This window comes from Arachis duranensis, chromosome 3 (assembly GCF_000817695.3).
Source record: "Arachis duranensis cultivar V14167 chromosome 3, aradu.V14167.gnm2.J7QH, whole genome shotgun sequence".
Classification (NCBI taxonomy): Eukaryota; Viridiplantae; Streptophyta; class Magnoliopsida; order Fabales; family Fabaceae; genus Arachis; species Arachis duranensis.
Window position 1 is genome coordinate 43,059,732 of NC_029774.3, and position 20,301 is coordinate 43,080,032.

Sequence of the window (20,301 nt, forward strand, 5' to 3'; positions counted from 1 at the left end):
ATTCATCTCAAGGGTGCATCAAGACCACTTCTATGAAGTTGTGGCCATGAAGAAGGTGATCCCCGAGGTCCCTTTCAAACTCAAAAAGAGTGAATATCCGAAGATCCAATATGAGATCCAAAGAAGAGGTTGGGAAGTTCTTACCAACCCCATTCAACAAGTTGGAATCTAAATGGTTCAAGAGTTCTATGCCAATGCATGGATCACCAAGAACCATGATCAAAGTGTGAATCCGGACCCAAAGAATTGGCTTACAATGGTTCGGGGGAAATGCTTGGATTTTAGTCCGAAAAATGTAAGGTTGGCATTCAACTTACCCATGATACAAGGAGATGAACACCCTTACACTAGAAGGGTCAACTTTGATCAAAGGTTGGACCAAGTCCTCATAGACATTTGTGAAGAAGGCGCTCAATGGAAGAGAGATTCAAGAGGAAAGCCGGTTCAACTGAGAAGGCATGACCTCAAGCCCGTGGCTAGAGGATGGTTGGAGTTTATCCAACGCTCAATCATTCCCACTAGCAACCGATCCGAGGTTACTATAGGCCGGGCTATCATGATTCATAGCATCATGATTAGAGAGGAAGTAGAAGTTCATGAGGTTATATCCCAAGAACTTTATAAGGTGGCGGACAAGTCCTCTACCTTGGCAAGGTTAGCTTTCCCTCATCTCATTTGTCACCTCTGTTATTCAGTTAGAATTGACATAGAGGGAGATATCCTCATTGATGAAGACAAGCCCATCACTAAGAAGAGGATGGAGCAAACAAGAGATCCCACTCACCATGAAATCCCTGAGATACCTCAAGGGATGCACTTTCCTCCACAAAACTATTGGGAGCAAATCAACACCTCCCTAGGAGAATTGAGTTCCAACATGGGACAACTAAGGGTGGAGTACCAAGAACATTCCATTCTCCTCCATGAAATTAGAGAAGATCAAAGAGTCATGAGAGAGGAGCAACAAAGGCAAGGAAGAGACATTGAGGAGCTCAAGCACTTCATAAGATCTTCAAGAGGAAGAACAAGCCGCCATCACTAAGGTGGACCCGTTCTTTAATCTCCTTGTTCTTTAATTTCCTGTTTTTCAAATTTTTATGCCTATGTTTATCTATGTTTGTGTCTTATGATCATTAGTGTCTTAGTGTCTATGCCTTAAAGTTATGAATGTCCTATGAATCCATCACCTTTCTTAAATAAAATATGTTCTTAATTGAAAAAGAGAAGAATTGCATGAATTTTGAATTTTATAACAGATTAATTATTTTGATGTGGTGGCAATACTTTGGTTTTTGAATGTATGCTTGAACAGTTCATATGTCTTTTGAATTTGTTGTTCATGAATGTGGGCTCTTGAAAGAATGATGAAAAAGGAGACATGCTACTGAGGATCTGAAAAATCATAAAAATGATTCTTGAAGCAAGAAAAAGCATTGAATTAAAAAAAAACGAAAAAAGGGGGAAAAGAAAAAGAAAAAAAATAAAGTTGTGATCCAAGGCAAAAAGAGTGTGCTTAAGAACCCTGGACACCTCTAATTGGGGACTCTAGCAAAGCTAAGTCACAATCTGAAAAGGTTCACCCAGTTATGTGTCTGTGGCATGTATGTATCCGGTGGTAATATTGGAAGACAGAATGCTTTGGGCTACAGCCAAGATTCAGTTGCTTGGGGACAAGCAACAATTTAAGTTTGGTGTTGTGATGAGCGGATAATTTATACGCTTTTTGACATTGTTTTTAGTATGTTTTTAGTTAAAATTCACTTTTCTGGACTTTACTATGAGTTTGTGTGTTTTTCTGTGATTTCAGGTATTTTCTGACTGAAATTGAGGGACCTGAGCAAAAATCTGATTCAGAGGCTGAAAAGGACTGCAGATGCTGTTGGATTCTGACCTTCCTACACTCGAAGTGGATTTTCTAGAGATACAGAAACCCAATTGGTGCGCTCTTAATTGCGTTGGAAAGTAGACATCCTGGGCTTTCCAGCAATATATAATAGTCCATACTTTGCCCGATATTTGATGGCCCAAACCGGCGTTCCAAATCAGCTCAAGACTGCCCGGCGTTAAACGCCGGAACTGGCACAAGAATGGGAGTTAAACGCCCAAACTGGCACAAAAGCTGGCGTTTAACTCTAAGAAAAGTCTCTACACGAAAATGCTTCAATGCTCAGCCCAAGCACACACCAAGTGGGCCCGGAAGTGGATTTTTATGTCATTTACTCATATTTGTAAACCCTAAGCTACTAATTCTCTACAAATAGGACCTTTTGCTGTAGTATTTTCATCTTTTGATCACTTTAGATCTCTAGATCATCTTTGGACGTCTATTTCTTAGATTAAGGGGGCTGGACTCTCGGCCATGCCTAGACCTTGTTCTTATGTATTTTCAACGGTGGAGTTTCTACACACCATAGATTAAGGTGTGGACCTCTGCTGTACCTCGAGTATTAATGCAATTACTATTGTTCTTCTATTCAATTCGGCTTATTCTTGTTCTACGATATCACTTGTTCCTCAACTTGATAAATGTGATGATCCGTGACACTCATCATCATTCTCACCTATGAACGTGTGCCTAACAACCACCTCCGTTCTACCTTAGATTGAGTGGATATCTCTTGGATGCCTTAATCGGAATCTTCGTGGTATAAGCTAGAATTGATGGCGGAATTCAAGAGAATCCGGAAGGTCTAAACCTTGTCTGTGGTATTCTGAGTAGGATTCAAGGATTGAATAACTGTGACGAGCTTCAAACTCGCGATTGTGGGGCGTTAGTGACAGACGCAAAAGAATCACTGGATTCTATTCCGACATGATCGAGAACCCATAAGTATCTCTATCTTTATTTTATGCTTTATTCATAAATCATTCATAACCATTTGAGTCTGCCTGACTGAGATTTACAAGATGACCATAGCTTGCTTCATACCAACAATCTCCGTGGGATCGACCCTTACTCGCGTAAGGTTTATTACTTGGACGACCCAGTGCACTTGCTGGTTAGTTGTGCGAAGTTGTGATAAAGAGTTGAGATTGCAATTGAGCGTACCATGTTGATGGCGCCATTGATGATCACAATTTCGTGCACCACTTGTAACTCAAGAAAGTGCATAAAACCAAGTAAAAACTAATGAAAAAAAGGCTTGTGAAACTAGCCTAAGATGACTTGTCATCACAACACCAAACTTAAATCTTGCTTGTCCCCAAGCAAGCAGTAAAACATAAGGAAAATTACTAGAAGCAGAGGAGTGTATAAGCCCTTTTATTGGAAGACATTGAATACTGGTAAATGGGGTTTTCCTGCATGGTATCTTAGGGATTTTTATTCTGTGGCTGAGGCATCAACATTCCTCTGGATCCTTACTTGAATCACACAAAAAATTGAGACTTGTTATTGTTTGGTCCTTAGCTTTTCTTGTTCTTTTTCTTGGCTGAGGCTTAATGTTATATGCTAAGGCGACTTTTTAGAGTAAGCTTTCAGCTAGCATTCCCGCCCCAGTTGGTTCAAGATGCTAGGTGTTGAAGCACCCCTATGGGCTTACTTTTCTTGTTCACACAGGCATTTAGCTTGTTTTGTTCATCTCTGTTTGTTCTTTGGAAATTGATGCCCAGCACCTCTTTGGGTTACTAAATGCTTTGTCTCAAAGTAGCTCTTGATGGTGGACTTTCGGTTGGCAATCCCGGGTTAGTTAACCCAAGTTGCCGGGTGATGAAGCACCCCTTAGAACCTAGTTATCCAAGCTTATCTTTGTACAAAAAGCATCACATGCATATATCCAAATCTCAAGCTATTGATGCCCAGCCTTGTTTATTTCTTTTTGCTTCTTTTTCTTGCATTTTCTTTCTTTTATTTTGGACCTTTTTCTTTTGTCAAGTCTCATGAAATGTAACTCAAGTTCATATCACAAAGTCATGCCAACATTCAGCCTTATTCATAAATCAACTAATGAACACATACCACCACATAACCTCATTTTGTCTCATATCATACTAGACTTTTACTCTTTCTCTATTTCACATTTATTTTTCTTTTATTCAAGCATGAGGAACAAAGCATATAATTCAAATAAGATGAAAGTGAATCAAGTACTTAAACTATCAAGCCAAAATAGCATGAAAACAAACAAACAGTAAATATATCTAATAGAACACTAATCGTCAGGGGACATTTGCACTTTCAAATAGCATATTTGAGCTAAAGTCAGTGAGAGAACAATACAACCTTTTGGAGCCCATTGTTTTCTCTGTGTCATCATCTTTGTTAGATCCCATGTCCTTCCTTTGTCCATGATGATGTACTTTGTCCTCCAAGGGGTTGAATGACTTCCTACAAAAGGTATTGAAAGTTGCTTGTTCCCCCAAGCACTTAAGAAACAGTTAGCATGCATGTCTGCTTGTAATCCTCTGAACCTAAGTTGGTGCAGGGACACCAAACTTAGTTCCTTGCCTACTTCTATATGCAGCAGAATAAATACATGCATGAAACATCAAGTACTTTTTATTAAGAAAGTGAACTATGAACTAGAAAATGGATGTAAACTAGAAAACAAACTAAAAACTAGAAACATAACAATCATTAAGTAGTTTCTCTAATTGTTTGGAGCCGATACTAATCATGCTGAGGGTGCAATGTGTTAAAAAAAAATTTTGGTGGAACACCAAACTTAGCTTCCAACATTCACCCCTTAATTATTTTGATGTGCAACACAAAACTTAGCTCCTTGCAATACAGGGTAATCTACTTAACTTCTTTATTGAAATAACTAAGAAAGAAAAACTACTGATCTATAGCCGATGACTTTCTTCCTCTTTTTCCAGTTTGTTAAGAGGAATGACCTCAAGGCGGGAAAAGATTCAGCTATTGTCCCTTGTCTTGGCCTTTCCTCAGTAAGCTTCCTTTTTCAAATGGATTGATTGATCTTGCTTGCTGGATCAGGGACAGGATTGGTGCTCTTGTTAGTTGCCTTCATTTCTTTGGATTCAAGACTTGGTTGCTGTGTGATTATTGGAGTGATTTCTTCATTAGGAACCTCCTGAATTGGTGGTTCCATGAGCCTTTCCTCTTTGCACTTCTCTACTTTAATTGTGTGTGACTTCTCTTGATTGTCCTCCTCCATTCCTTCTTCATGACTTTCCATTAAATCCTTTGGGAGGGAATCTTCATGTTCTGTTGTCACTTCAATTAGCTTTTGTGAATATAAAATTCTTGGCTCATGTTCCTCATCCTTTATTGCAATTTCACTTGACACAGGGACCTCTTCTTTTTTCTCTTCCACGTTCTCCTTTGCATCCACCAATTTGCTCATCTATCTCATGAGAAAGGATTTCTAGTTCTATCTGGGATTGTTGTTGTTCCTCCACAAGGCTGTTGAAGCTGGACTCAAGCTCTGAGAATCTTTGGCTAGTGGAAGTTTGTGTTGAGACATATTTAGGTGATGAAGAATTGTCAAATGTAGAACTAGAAGGTGAGGTCGGACACTCTCTCATGTGACTTGACTGCTCAGAATTTGCAGTTTCTTGGTGAGACTCCCAACCACCATTAGAATAATGACTTGAATCATTTTGTGGTGGTGAGAAGTATCCCATATGATTCTCTTGCTCATCTTGTGGTTCTGAAGCATAACTCCATGGATTGGAGTGCTCATAATTTGAATCTTCTTGGTGATATTCCCAGCCACCATTAGAGATTGGTGATGGTGGATAATATCCCATAAAATTTTGTTTGACCATAAGATGAGTTGAACTCCATTTCTATTTTGTAAAATGCAACATCAATGGAAATTGAAATTCATGTCACAGAGACAGAATTTCTTAGTGAGGCAATAACTCAAACACCTTGGTTTCAACTTAGAACAGAGAACAAAAACAAAAAAATGCTTGATCTAGACTTCTCACCCACTTAATCATTGTTGATCTAAATCAATCCCCGGCAATGGTGCCAAAAACTTGATGGGTGTTTTTGTGAAAAAAATGAATTTCCAAACACACAAACTCACCGGCAAGTGTACCGGGTCGCATCAAGTAATAATAACTCACGAGAGTGAGGTCGATCCCACAGGGATTGAAGGATTGAGAAATTTTAGTTTAATGGTTGATTTAGTCAAGCAAACAAGAGTTGATTGGGTGAAATCGTATCTGACAGTAACCAAATTACATGAAAAGTAAAGGGAGAGGGAAAATTTGCAGTAAATTAAAGAGCTAAGGAAATTAAAGTGATGAATCTTAAGGAACAAGTAAAGTAAAAGGCAGTAACTTAAAGTGCAAGAAATGTAAATTGTAGAAACTTAAAGTGCAAGAAATGTAAATTGCTTGAATCGTAAATGGGTCAGGGAACTGGGATTGCAGAAATTAAACTAGGAAAAGTAAATTGCAACCAACAAAAGAGTAAAAGAGGAATTGAATTGGAACAGATCTCAAACAAGAAATTAAAATTGATTAAAAGAAAGCATTCAGCAAAAGAACAGAATGAGAATGCAGATCTCAGAGGTTAAGAGACTAGAAAACCAAGTCTATATCTCACTACCTTCCTTGATCCAATTCAGAAATCAATTACAAGAAAAGTAAAGATCAACCAGTAGAAGAAAGGAATTTAAATCTCAATTTCTCAATTTTATAGTAAATCAAAACAGAGAGAGATCTCAAGGTGAGATTGAGACAGAATTTCCTCAATTCTCAACACCCAAGACTCCAAGCACAAGAAAACAAAAGAGGGGAAGAAAACCTAGAGGAAGAGAATCCAATTTTCCTTCCCAATTCTCCCCAAAAACTCTCAATCTCAATAACAACAATAAGAAAATAAAACTGAGCTCTCTGGTGGATGAAATTGTGATCATCAACAATGGCTCCAAAGACTTGGTGCTCTCAAACATAAATCTCACTTTGTCACAACTCCGCACAACTAACCAGCAAGTGTACTGGGTCGTCCAAGTAATACCTTACGTGAGTAAGGGTCGATCCCACGGAGATTGTTGGTATGAAGCAAGCTATGGTCATCTTGTAAATCTCAGTTAGGCGGATAATAAATGTTATGGGGTTTTCGAATAGTAAATAAAGCATAAAGATAGAGTTATTCATGTAATTCAATGGTGGGAATTTCAGATAAGTGTCTAACGCCCAACAATCGTGATTTTGAAGCTCATCACAGTCATTCAATCCCTGAATCCTACTCGGAATACCACAGACAAGGTTAGACTTTCCGGATTCCCATGAATGCCGCCATCAATTCTAGCTTATACCACGAAGATTCTGATTAAGGAATCCAAGAGATATGCGCCTGGTCTGAGGTAGAACGGAAGTGGTTGTTAGTCACGCGTTCATAGGTGAGAATGATGATGAGTGTCACGGATCATCACATTCGTCATGTTGAAGTGCAACGAATATCTTAGAATAAGAACAAGCGGAATTGAATAGAAAATAGTAGTAATTGCATTAAAACTTGAGGTACAGCAGAGCTCCACACCCTTAATCTATGGTGTGTAGAAACTCCACCGTTGAAAATACATAAGTGATGAAGATTCAGGCATGGCCGAATGGCCAGCCCCCAAAACGTGATCAATAGTCTCCTAGGATGGATAATAAAATAAAACTTAGACCAAAGATGAAAATACAATAGTAAAAAGTTCTATTTATACTAAACTAGTTACTAAGGTTTACAGAGGTAAGTAATTGATGCATAAATCCACTTCCGGGGCCCACTTGGTGTATGCTTGGGCTGAGCTTGATCTTTACATGAGCTGAGGCTTATCTTGGAGTTGAATGCCAAGTTGTAACGTGTTTTTGGCGTTCAATTGGCGTTTGACTCTAGAATGCAGCATAGAGCTGGCGTTGAGCGCCTGTTTACGTCGTCAAATCTCGAATAAAGTATGGACTATTATATATTGCTGGAAAGCTCTGGATGTCTACTTTCAAACGCCGTTAAGAGCGCGCCATTTGGAGTTCTGTAGCTCCAGAAAATCTATTTCGAGTACAGGGAGGTCAAAATCCAACAGCATCAGCAGTCCTTTGTCAGCCTTCTTATCAGAGTTTTGCTCAGATCCCTCAATTTCAGCCAGAAAATACCTGAAATCATAGAAAAACACACAAACTCGTAGTAAAGTCCAGAAATGTGAATTTAGCATAAAAACTAATGAAAACATCCCTAAAAGTAGCTAGATCCTACTAAAAATTACCTAAAAATAATGCCAAAAAGCGTATAAATTATCCGCTTAACACTCTCCACTGTAAGTCTTCTGAAAAAAATTCTCAAATGAAAAGCTCCCTAAACTTTAAATCCTAAGCTATTTATACACTCTCTTCAAATGATCATGAAGCCTTGAATTTGGGCCTTGGCCTTGATGGAATTGGATTGAAGATAGCCTTAGTTGATTGCTCTTGGACTTGGAAAGAAATCTGTTTGCAATTTGGACTTTGGAGCCTTTAAGTTTGAGTCAAAGTTTGAGGCAAACTTTAACCCAAACGTTGGAGTGTTAAAATTATGCAGAACGGTAATTATCTGTCACTCACGTTTGAGTTCAATTTTGGGGTCAAACTTGAACTCAAACGTGCTCCTTCCAATAACACTTTGGTGCCAACGTTTGCCTCCAAGTTTGAGGCAAACTTGAGCGCAAACGTTGGCCTCCCTTGCTCCAAATTTTCTTCCAGGTTTGAGGTTCCCCTGGTGCTTGTTGTTGAGCCAACGTTTGCCTCCAAGTTTAAGGCAAACTTGGGCGCAAACTTGGCCTCCCCTGGTGCTTGTTGTTGAGCCAACGTTTGCCTCCAAGTTTGAAGCAAACTTGGGCGCAAACTTGGCCTTCCCCAGGGTGTGTTTTTGCTACCTTCTGCCATCCCTTTCTTCATCCTTCCTCCAAGCCTTTTGGTCACCTGTCATCAATCAACAAATGCATCAAAGCTATGCTAAAATAATGAGACTTCTTATCATCCTTGACATATAAGCAATTATATCACAAATCCTCATGAAAATGCATCAATTTATTCATGGTTGATTGAATCTAAATACATATGAATTTCTACCCAAATGGCTTACTTGAAACTCAAGAAAGTGCATAAAACCAAGTAAAAACTAATGAAAAAGCCTTGTGAAACTAGCCTAAGATGACTTGTCATCAAGGGCAAACAGAGGATGAAGGAAAGGAAGCTTCTTTCGCTGAACAAGTGAAATGCACGAACAATCCAAGAGCAAAACTCCAGCAAAGATGCGAGCTTGGGGGCAAAATCGAAGGGGTCAGATGAGCGAAGTTTTGCAAAAAAGCAAAAGATGCAGGGAAACTGTTCATACCCTGGGTCGAGTTGTCTGACCCGGGATGTTCTACAGACAAAGCGACCGACCTCTTCAGGTCAGGACGACCTGACCTTTTCTCAGAGAGCTCGACTAAGTCAACAGGAAAGCCCAAAGAAGGGCCCTAATAGAGGACCGTGTACCAAAGCCCAAGGCAATCCAAGCCTGCAGGGAGAAGGGCGGTTCCTTTGAAGATAAGATTACCTCACTCAAAAGATAAAGATAAGATAAGATAACTAACTTATCTTATCTAAGAAGGTCACTCTACACCATTATAAATACACTGGAGCACCCAGGTATAACTCATACTCTGATTCTACTCAATACCTGCTTAATACCCTTGCTAACTTAAGCATCGGAGTCCCTTGCAGGTACCCCCCACCCTCTGGAGACGAAGGAATCAGCACCTCCATCAAGTCCTACAAATTGGATACCTCCGTTCCGACCAGTACAAAAGATCTCGTCCGAGATCGACCTACAGTTTCAGGTAACCCCTGGAACATTGGCGCCATTGTCGGGGACCCGGAAGTCATCCCATTATCATGGCGAACGATCATGACAACGATCACACCTCAGATCTAGAAGAAAGAACGCTGCATAAAAATGCGGACTCCACCCCAAAAGATACTCCCCAAATCAACAATAAGAACTCCCCAAACGAGGGAGCCCTGGATGCATTTCAAGATCGGTTAAAATAACTTGAGGAAGACGCTCTACGTCAACGAGAGGCCAAGAAAGATCTACAAAGAGAAATAAGGCGACGCTGGGAACTGAAAACCAAACTCCTAAAACTTGAAGCCGATGTCAAGACCAAAGCCAGCCGATCCACTCCCGAAGATAACGCATGAAAGGAGCAAGACCCATTCACCAAAGAAATCATGAAGATGAAAATTCCAAAGGACTTTAAACTCCCAGACATGACCTTATACAACGGCATTACAGATCCCAGCCATCATCTCAGCAACTTCAGAAGTAGAATGTATCTCACCGACGCCTCAGATGCAGTTTGTTGCAAAGCCTTTCCAACTACTTTAACAAAAATAGCAATTAGATGGTTCGACAATCTCCCTCCTAGGTCCATCTCAAGTTTTGATGACATGGCTAAAAAATTCCTGGCTAGATTCTCCATCCAAAAGGACAAAGCTAAACATGCTCCAAGCTTATTGGGAATCAAGCAAGGAGAACGGGAAACCCTGCGTAACTACATGGAAAGATTCAACAAGACATGTATGGATATATAGAACTTGCCAACAGAAGCCGCTATTATGGGCCTCATTAATGGCTTGCGAGAAGGGCCTTTTAGTCAATCTATATAAAAAAAGTACCCCACATCTCTGAACGAGGTGCAGGAACGAGTGAAAAAATACATCAACATGGAGGAAAACTCCCGGTTAGGAGAAACCTCGAAGGCTGGGTTCACCCCCGGGATAAAGACAAAGATTCCAGAAAGAAGGAAGATCGACATGGAGAGAAAATAAAAAAATAACACAATTACACCCCTCTTCAGGTGTCTCTTATGGATGTATACAGAGAGGTTTGCAACACAAAAAATGCCACCAGCTCGACCACTCAAAGGCAAAAAAGGAGGAGGAAACCGGGCTGAATATTGTGAATACCATCGAATCTGTGGGCACTCCACCAATGAGTGTTTTGACCTAAAAAATGTCATAGAAAAGCTCGTACTAGAAGGAAAGCTAGATCGATACCTGGCCACCCATGATGATGAACAAAGGAAAAGAAGAAGAGCAGAAGATGTCGGACCAACCGCGCGATCATCCCAGACGCCAGAAAGACATGTCCATATGATACACGGCAGATTCGCCGGGGGAGGAATCTCCAAATCATCCCGCAAAAGACACCTGAAAGACGTATATCACATCGCAGAAAAGGAGGAAGCACCCGACATCCCGGCGATCACTTTTACCAAGGAAGACGCATCCGGCGTCGCATCAGGGCATGACGATCCCATGGTCATCACTATTATACTGGCAAACGCAAATCTTCACTGCACGTTGATAGACCAGGGGAGCTCTACCGATATCTTATTCAAAACCGCTTTCGACAAACTCGGCTTGGAAGAAAAAGAACTCAGAGCATATCCGGACAGCCTTTTCGTGCTAGAAAATACCCCAGTTCAACCGATGGGATACATCTCGCTCCACACAACTGTTTGAAAAGGAAGTCAGTCAAGAACACTCAAAATAGATTACATCGTCGTCGACGTAAGCTTAGCCTACAATGCCATAATAGGTCGGGCAACGTTAAATCAGCTCGGTACAATAGTCTCGACTCCACATCTATGCATGAAGTTTCCAACTGTTGGAGGAATAGCCACGATAAAGGCAGATCAGAAGATGGCGCACCACTATTACAATGAAAGTCTAAACCTCAGAGGCAGAGGAGAAGAATTCCACACAATCGAGCTCGGTGGAGTTCGGAGGCGGGAGGAGCTCCGCCCACAACCTGAAGGAGAAATAGAGAAAATCCAAATCGGGAACACCCCTGACCAAACAACCAACATCGGCACACTCCTAAAAGGGGACATAAAAGAATCACTCATACAGTTCCTACGCGACAACGCCGACCTCTTTGCGTGGAAGGCCACAGACATGCCAGGCATAGATCCCAAACTAATGTGCCACAAGCTAGTAGTCTACCCAGGATCTCGGTCGGTACAACAAAGGCGCAGAAAGCTAGGACCAGAACGCTCTCAAGCAGTGGAAGAACAAGTACGAGCTCTACTGGAGGCAGGCTTCATAAGATAAGTCAAATACCCGCTATGGCTTGCTAATGTCGTTTTGGTAAAAAAGTCAAATGGGAAGTGGAGAATGTGCACCGACTATACCGATCTTAACAAAGCTTGCCCGAAAGATCCTTATCTGCTCCCAAACATCGACGTACTGTTAGATGCCTCCTCCGGATACAAATACCTCTCCTTTATGGACGCATACTCGGGATACAACCAAATCCCAATGTACCCACCCGACCAAGAAAAAACCTCTTTCTTAACCCCAAAGGAAAATTACTGCTACATTGTTATGCCCTTCGATCTCAAAAATGCGGGAGCCACTTACCAAAGATTAATAAACAAAGTTTTTCGGATCACATCGGAAAGATCATGGAGGTCTACGTAGACGACATGCTAGTGAAGACGCAAAACGAAAAGATGTTATTATCCGACCTGACACAAGTATTCAACACCATAAGACGACACAGCATGCGACTCAATCCTGTAAAATGTTCCTTCGCAGTAGAAGCTGGTAAATTCTTGGGTTTTATGATCACACAGAGAGGAATCGAGGCAAACCCGGACAGGTGCAGGGCCGTACTCGACATGAAAAGTCCGACTTGTATCAAAGAGGTACAACAACTCAACGGGCAGTTGGCAGCCTTGTCCAAATTCCTGGCTGGATCAGCAATAAGATCTCTCCCCTTTAACGCCACTCTAAGGAAGGGAAAGGAGTTTGAATGGACAGCTGAATGCGAGCAAGCCTTTCAAGACTTCAAAAAAATTTTGGGATAGCCACCTATATTAAGTCGGCCAAGGGAAGGAGAACCACTCATCTTGTACCTCGCAGTGAAAAATCGGGCAATAGCCTCAGCACTGGTCCGAGAAGACAATAGTGGGCAACAATCCATATACTTTATCAGCAAAGCGTTACAAGGATCCGAGCAGAAATACCAGAAAATAGAAAAATTCGCTTACGCTCTCATAATAACATCTCGACGACTTCGTCCATATTTCCAGTCTCACACCATTAAAGTTCGGACCAACCAGCCCATAAAAGGAATCTTACAGAAAACAAACTTGGCAGGCAGAATCTTGCAATGGGCAGTCGAGTTGTCCAAATTCGACCTTCAATACGAAGCTCAGACGGCCATCAAATCTCAATATATGGCCGACTTCATTGCGGAATTTACGGACACACCGAAAATCCCCGCAAAATGGAATCTATATGTGGATGGCTCCTCAAATAAAACGGGAAGTGGTGCAGGCGTAATAATTGAAAGCGACCAGGGGACCCAAATCGAACTCTCCTTCAAATTCGGGTTCCCTGCCTCAAACAATCAAGCGGAATATGAAACACTACTAGCTGGTTTGAAGCTGGCTAGGGAGGTTGGAGCTCAAAAACTTATCATCTTCAGTGATTCACAAGTAGTTACTTCACAAATAACAGGAAGCTACACAGCCAAAGATCCCACTATGAAAAAGTACTTGGCCAAAACCAGGGAACAGCTCGAACAACTCGGAGAGTACGAGGTTCGTCACAGACCCCAAGAACAAAATGCCCGGGCCGATGCACTCTCAAAACTAGCCAGCACCAAACCAGGAGGCAACAATAGAAGCCTCATACAAGAAATTCTACAGGATCCATCAATCTTAGAAGAAGAAAAAGTCCTACCCATAACAGGTCACGATCAGGGATGGATGACTCCCATAATTAACTACCTCAGAACAGAAGTTCTCCCCACATATAAGAAAGAGGCAAAGAGGTTAAAATGAGAAGCACAGTACTACACCCTCATAAATAATACTCTATACAAAAGAGATATTTCGATAGCACTACTAAAATACGTGCCAACTTCCAACACAAAAGATGTCCTAGAAGAAGTATACAGTGGCATCTGTGGTAATCACCTCGGAGCGCAGGCACTCGCCAAAAAAGTACTTCGGACAAGATTTTATTGGCCAACTCTACAAAAAGAAGCCACAGAATTTGTAAGGACAAGCCACCATGTCAGAAGCATGCCAACTTTCACACCGCTCCGCCAGAGGAACTCATCAGCATAACCTCACCTTGGCCATTCGCAAAATGGGGACTCGATCTCCTCGGACCTTTTCCTTAAGGATCAGGACATGTCAAATTTCTCATAGTAGGAATAGACTACTTTACAAAATGGGATCGAGGCAGAACTCCTGGCCAATGCCACAGCTCAAAGATGTCAGAAATTCCTATATAGAAATATCATCACAAGGTTTGGAGTTCCATACTCCATCACTACAGACAATGGTACCCAGTTCACAGACGCAGGCTTCAGAAAACTAGCGGTCGACTTGAATATAAAACAACAATTCATATCCGTTGAGCACCCCCAAGCCAATGGGCAAGCTGAAGCTGCTAACAAAGTTATATTAGCAGGGTTAAAACAGAGATTACAGGATGCAAAGGGAGGCTGGCTGAGGAACTCCCACAGGTTCTATGGGTATATCGAACGATGCCACATTCCACCATAAAGGAATCAGCCTTCTGATTAGCATATGGAGTGGAGGCGATGATCCCAGTGGAGGTCGAAGAAGGGTCACCCAGAATGATCCACTTTAGCGAGAAAGCCAATCACCAACTTCAAAGGGAAGAGCTCGACTTACTTCCGAAAATCCGAGAAAGAGCCCGGATAAAGGAAGAGGCGCTAAAACGACGAATGGCCTCCAAGTATATGATGCCAGGGCATCTTGGCCAGTTTCACTGACCTTTCTTTACTGTTTTTAGGGTAGTTTCATGCATTTTCTTAAGAAATAAGATAGTTTTGGGTGGATATTCACTTACATCTTGATTCAAGCATACATTGTGCACTTTACATGATTTCATGAGAATTTTGCATGAATTATATGACAAATTGGATGATGCATGACTCATGACCTGTACTAGAACTTTGATGCACTTTGTTGCTTAATTTCAGGACAAAAGAAGCAAAGAAGAACCACGTTAGCAGCCATGTTAGTTTAGCTAACGTGACCTCTAACATGGAATGGGAGCTATCTTGCAAAGTTAGTGAGAAAGGTAATCGCCAATAACGCCCTCAAAGCCATCATAGCCCACGTTAAGAGTCACGTTAACTAAGTTAACGTGAACTCTAACGTGGAAGAAGACAACAAGGCCAACGTTAGTGACACTCTCCTTTGTCACTAATGTTGGACCAAGCTCATAATTGGCCACGTTAGTTGCCACGTTAACTTAGTTAACGTGGACTCTAACGTTAAGAAGCGAAAGAGAAGCCAACGTTAGTGACATTCACCTTTGTCACTAACGTTGTCCAAGCCTCCATAAGCCACGTTAACTCCCACGTTAACTTAGTTAACGTGGAAGTTAACGTGGAGAGAGAAATTGATCGACAACGTTAGTGACACTTACCTTTGTCACTAACGTTGGGGTGAACACCTAAGAGCCACCATGAGCAACGTTAACTCCCACGTTAACTTTGTTAACATGGAAGCTAACGTGGATAAAGAGATGATGAGCCAACGTTAGTGACGCTCACATTTGTCACTAACGTTGGAGATGGCTAGCATTACTACGTTAGAAGCCACGTTAACCTAGTTAACATGGACTCTAACGTGGGAAGTAGGGGCACATTGGAACGTTAGTGACAAAGGTAAGTGTCACTAACGTTCTCGAAGGATTGGCGTCACTACGTTAGAAGCCACGTTAACCTAGTTAATGTGGACTCTAACGTAGGGAGAAGGGGGTGACTAACCACGTTATTGGGAAAGGTAAGTCCCAATAACGTATGCGAAGGACCAAGAGGCAACGTTAGTGGTCACGTTAGTGCCACTAACGTTGAAGTCAACGTGATCATATTTGGGTGAGAAACGTTAGTGAAAAAGGTGATTGTCACTAACGTCTCGAACCCACACTTTCACTTAACGTTGACACCACTAACGTCCTAAGCCAAAAGTCCCTGCCTACTTCACATTTTCTCTCTGCAAGCAAAGCTAAGCCCAATAAAGAGGATAATTGCTTCAAACTCAAGATCCAGAGGCCCATACCCAAGACTTGAAAAGCCAACTAGAAGATCAGAAGAATAGTATATATAGGAGTAGCTTTGAATTAGAAGGGGGTTAGAAAACTTTAGGAGCCTGGTGCATAGAACTACTCTCTGTATTTTTACTTTCTCTGCAACTTCTAGTTTTACTTTCATGATGTATTCTCCATCTTTGTTTTCAATTTTCAGAGCTATGAACAACTAAACCCCTTTCATTGGGTTAGGGAGCTCTGCTGTAATTTGATGGATCAATATTAGTTTCATTCTTCTTCTTCTATCTTTTCTCTTGATTTTACTAGAAAGCTTTCAATCTTCATCCAATTGAATAGTTATATTGGAAAATAAACTATTCATATTTGGATCTCTTCGGAACCTTGGAAGAGGAATGAAGAGATCATGCTAGAAATGCTTTCTCATGCTGGATCAAATTGGGTTTGGATGGATATGTGACTATAATCCTACCAATACTTGATTTGGGAATGCATGTGGTATAATCAGTGACCATACTTCATCTCTTCTCATGAGCAATTGACCAAGGAATTGGCTATTGATCAAGATTTGAGAGATTGGATTACCAAGGAATTGGAATTCGATCATTTAAGATTGCCAAGGAGATCAATGAATGCATTGATTGAGGAAGAGATGAAAATGAATTTGATCCGGAGAATGCAACATCTCCTAAACCCAATGAACTCCCCATTTCTGATCTTACCCATTCTCTTTAATTTCTGCCATTTACTTTTATGAGCATTTCCCCATTCCCATTTAAGATTCTGCAATTTATTTTTTGCCATTTACATTCAGCTCGTTATTTCTAGCATTTACTTTTTCTGCTAGTTACCTTTCTGCAATTTAATGTTCTGCAATTCTCAAGTCAAATTCTGGTTCGCTCAACTAAAACATTCCTCTAATTAAAGTTGCTTGATCAAATCAATCTCTGTGGGATTCGACCTTACTCTATCGTGAGTTTTTACTTGATGACAATTCGGTACACTTGTCGAAGGAAGATTTGTTACTAGACGGATTTTCCACGCATCAAGTTTATGGCACCGTTGCCGGGGATTGATTTTGTATCAATAATGATTAAGTTGGAGGATAACTAGATTGAGCAATTTTTTTATTTTTTTTATTTTGCTGATTTAAATTTCTGTTTGAGCAATTTACTTTCAGTTTTAGTTGTTTTCCTCCCATTCCTTTACCCTTTTATTCCAGTTTTTTACGATCTTTTTTTCACTCACCCACTAACTGTTCAATATATTACATCACTCACACTAACAGCATTTTTTTTAGAATAGTTGCTGCATTTATTTCCTTGCTCGTGCCTTGTTGATTGTATGACAAGGAGAAGAAGCGGGGCTTCAACTTCCTTTGATTCTGAACCTGAGAGGACCTTCCTTAGATTAAGGAGGGAAGCAATAGGAAAAAGAGTAGTAGGTGCTGAAGAAGAGGAAGAGTACTTTGAACCCAACATGGAAGAGAATTTAGAGAACAACCATGAAGAGGAGGTTCATAATCAAGGCCATGCCAACCGTGCTGGGCAAGAAATAGGGTCTTAGGATCCTATATTAATCCTAATCCTGGAAACTGTAGGAGCAGCATTCAGAAGCCCACCATACATGCCAACAATTTCGAGCTAAAACCTCAGCTCATCACTCTTGTGTAGAATAATTGCTCATTTGGAGGAGGTGCTCAAGAAGTCCCGAACCAACACTTGACCACCTTCTTGAGGATTTGTGACACAGTGAAGTCCAATGGAGTCCACCCGGATGTCTATACGCTGCTCTTGTTCCCTTTTTCACTCAGGGACAAGGCATCCAAATGACTTGAATCCTTCCCAAAAGAAAGCCTGACAAATTGGGAGGAGGTAGTCAACAAGTTTTTGGCAAGGTTTTACCCCCCTCAAAGGATCAATAGGCTGAGAACTGAAGTGCAGACGTTTAGACAGCAAGATGGGGAGACACTTTATGAAGCTTGGAAAAGGTTCAAAGATCTAACAAGGAGATGCCCACTAGAGATGTTTAATGAGTGGGTCCAACTTCATATCTTCTATGAAGGTCTTTCCTATGAGTCAAAGAAGGCTGTGGATCATTCATCAGGAGGCTCTTTGAACAAGAAGAAAACCATTGAAGAAGCCATAGATGTCATCGAAACAGTTGCTGAGAATGACTACTTTTATGCCTCTGAAAGAAGTAACACTAGAGGAGTAATGGAGCTGAACCACATGGATGCACTGTTAGCCCAAAACAAGATGATCACCAAGCAGCTAGCAGATCTTACCAAGAAGGTGGAAGAGAATCAAGTTACAGCAGCCATCACCTCATCACCAACTCAAGAAGGAGTAAACATAGGAGAAGAAGGTGACTGGGAGCAAGCCAACTATGTGGGAAACTCACCTAGACAAGTCCATGATCCATACTCCAAAACTTACAACTCTGGATGGAGAAATCACCCCAACTTCGGATGGGAAAATCAACAAGACCAAGGTCAAGATCAAAGATGTCCAAATCCCAGTAGCATAACTCACCAACATGCCACACCTAGACCATATCAACACTCACATAACAACCCCTCTCAACACCTATACCAAAGCCAACCTAACCATTCTCATTCCTCCAATTTCAACTCACCATCACCTTCTGATGACAAACTCTCAAGGATTGAGAACTTACTTGAGGGCATATGCAAAGAGATTCAAGACAACAAGGTGTTCAAGGAGGAAGTGCGAGCCAACTTTAAGAACCAGGGAGACACCATCAAGAGGTTGGTATCTCAAGTAGGTTATCTCTCTGAGAAGATTCCCAAACCTACAGAGGGATTCCCAAGTGATACGGAGAAAACTTTGAGAGGAGAAACAAAGAAAGTAAGATGGGAAGATTGCAAGATGGTCACTATAAGTGATCAGGAGACCAAGGACAAGCCAAATAAGCTGTCAGAACAACTTGAAGATACCTCAGCAGAGAAGCAGGAAGAAGATCACCAAGAACCCAAAATCTCACAACAGGAGTTGTTGAAACTCTATGCACCCTTTCCCCAATTACTCAATGGTGTTGTGGAGAAGAGAATATACTCAAGGTTTCTTGATTTGTTTGCATCCCTCCATGTAAACATACCATTCATCAAGACCCTCCAACAAATGCCAGCATACATCAAGTATATGAAGGAGCTGCTTCCCAGATAAAGCTCACTCAAGGGAGGCCAAACTATAGTGATGAATAAGGGGGTGCAATGCTCTCATTCAACCAGAATTGCCTACAAAAAGAAAGGACCCAGGGAGTTTCTACATTCCCTGTGCTCTAGGAGAAACCATGTTTGATAAAAGACTCTGCGATTTGGGAGCGAGCATCAACTTAATGCCCTTATCCCTTATAAAGAGGCTGCAGATCAATAAGATAATGCCCACAGATGTAGTCATCAGGTTGGCTGACAAAACTCAAAAACAAGCAATAAGAGTCATACTCACCCAATCATATTGGGAAGACCATTCCTAGCCACTGGCCAGAGCACTCATAGATGTGGAGCAAGGGGAGCTCATTCTGAGGATCCATGATGAAAAGCTCACATTCAATATTTTCAAGCACTCACAAGAAACAGATCAAGAGAACAATGAACCAAGGAAAGATCAGTGTGAGATACTAAAGGAAGAAACAAGCACTGAAGCACAACCAGCAGAACTGGAATCCCATTGATTAAGGAACAAGGCAAACAACAATTGCCACAGCTCAAAGAAAATCAGGAGGAACCTAAACCACCAGAATCATATGAGACCAGAAACAACATTTCCTTAGAGAAGGAGGTCACGAAGAGCAAGACAACATCACAAAGAACAAAGAAGAAGGTACCAAGGAGGTTGATGAGCGGATAATTTGTACGCTTTTTGGCATTGTTTTTAGTATGTTTTTAGTATGTTTTAGTTAGTTTTTATTATATTTTTATTAGTTTTTAGTTAAAATTCACTTTTCTGGACTTTACTATGAGTTTGTGTGTTTTTCTGTGATTTCATGTATTTTCTGGCTGAAATTGAGGGACCTGAGCAAAAATCTGATTCAGAGGCTGAAAAGGACTGCAGATGCTGTTTGATTCTGACCTCCCTGCACTCGAAGTAAATTTTCTGGAGCTAAAGAAACCCAATTGGCGCGCTCTCAATTGCGTTGGAAAGTAGACATCCTGGGCTTTCCAGCAATGTATAATAGTTTATATTGTTTTCGAGATTTGATGGCCCAAACAGGCGTTTCAAGTCAGCTCAAGAATTCTGGCGTAAAACGCCA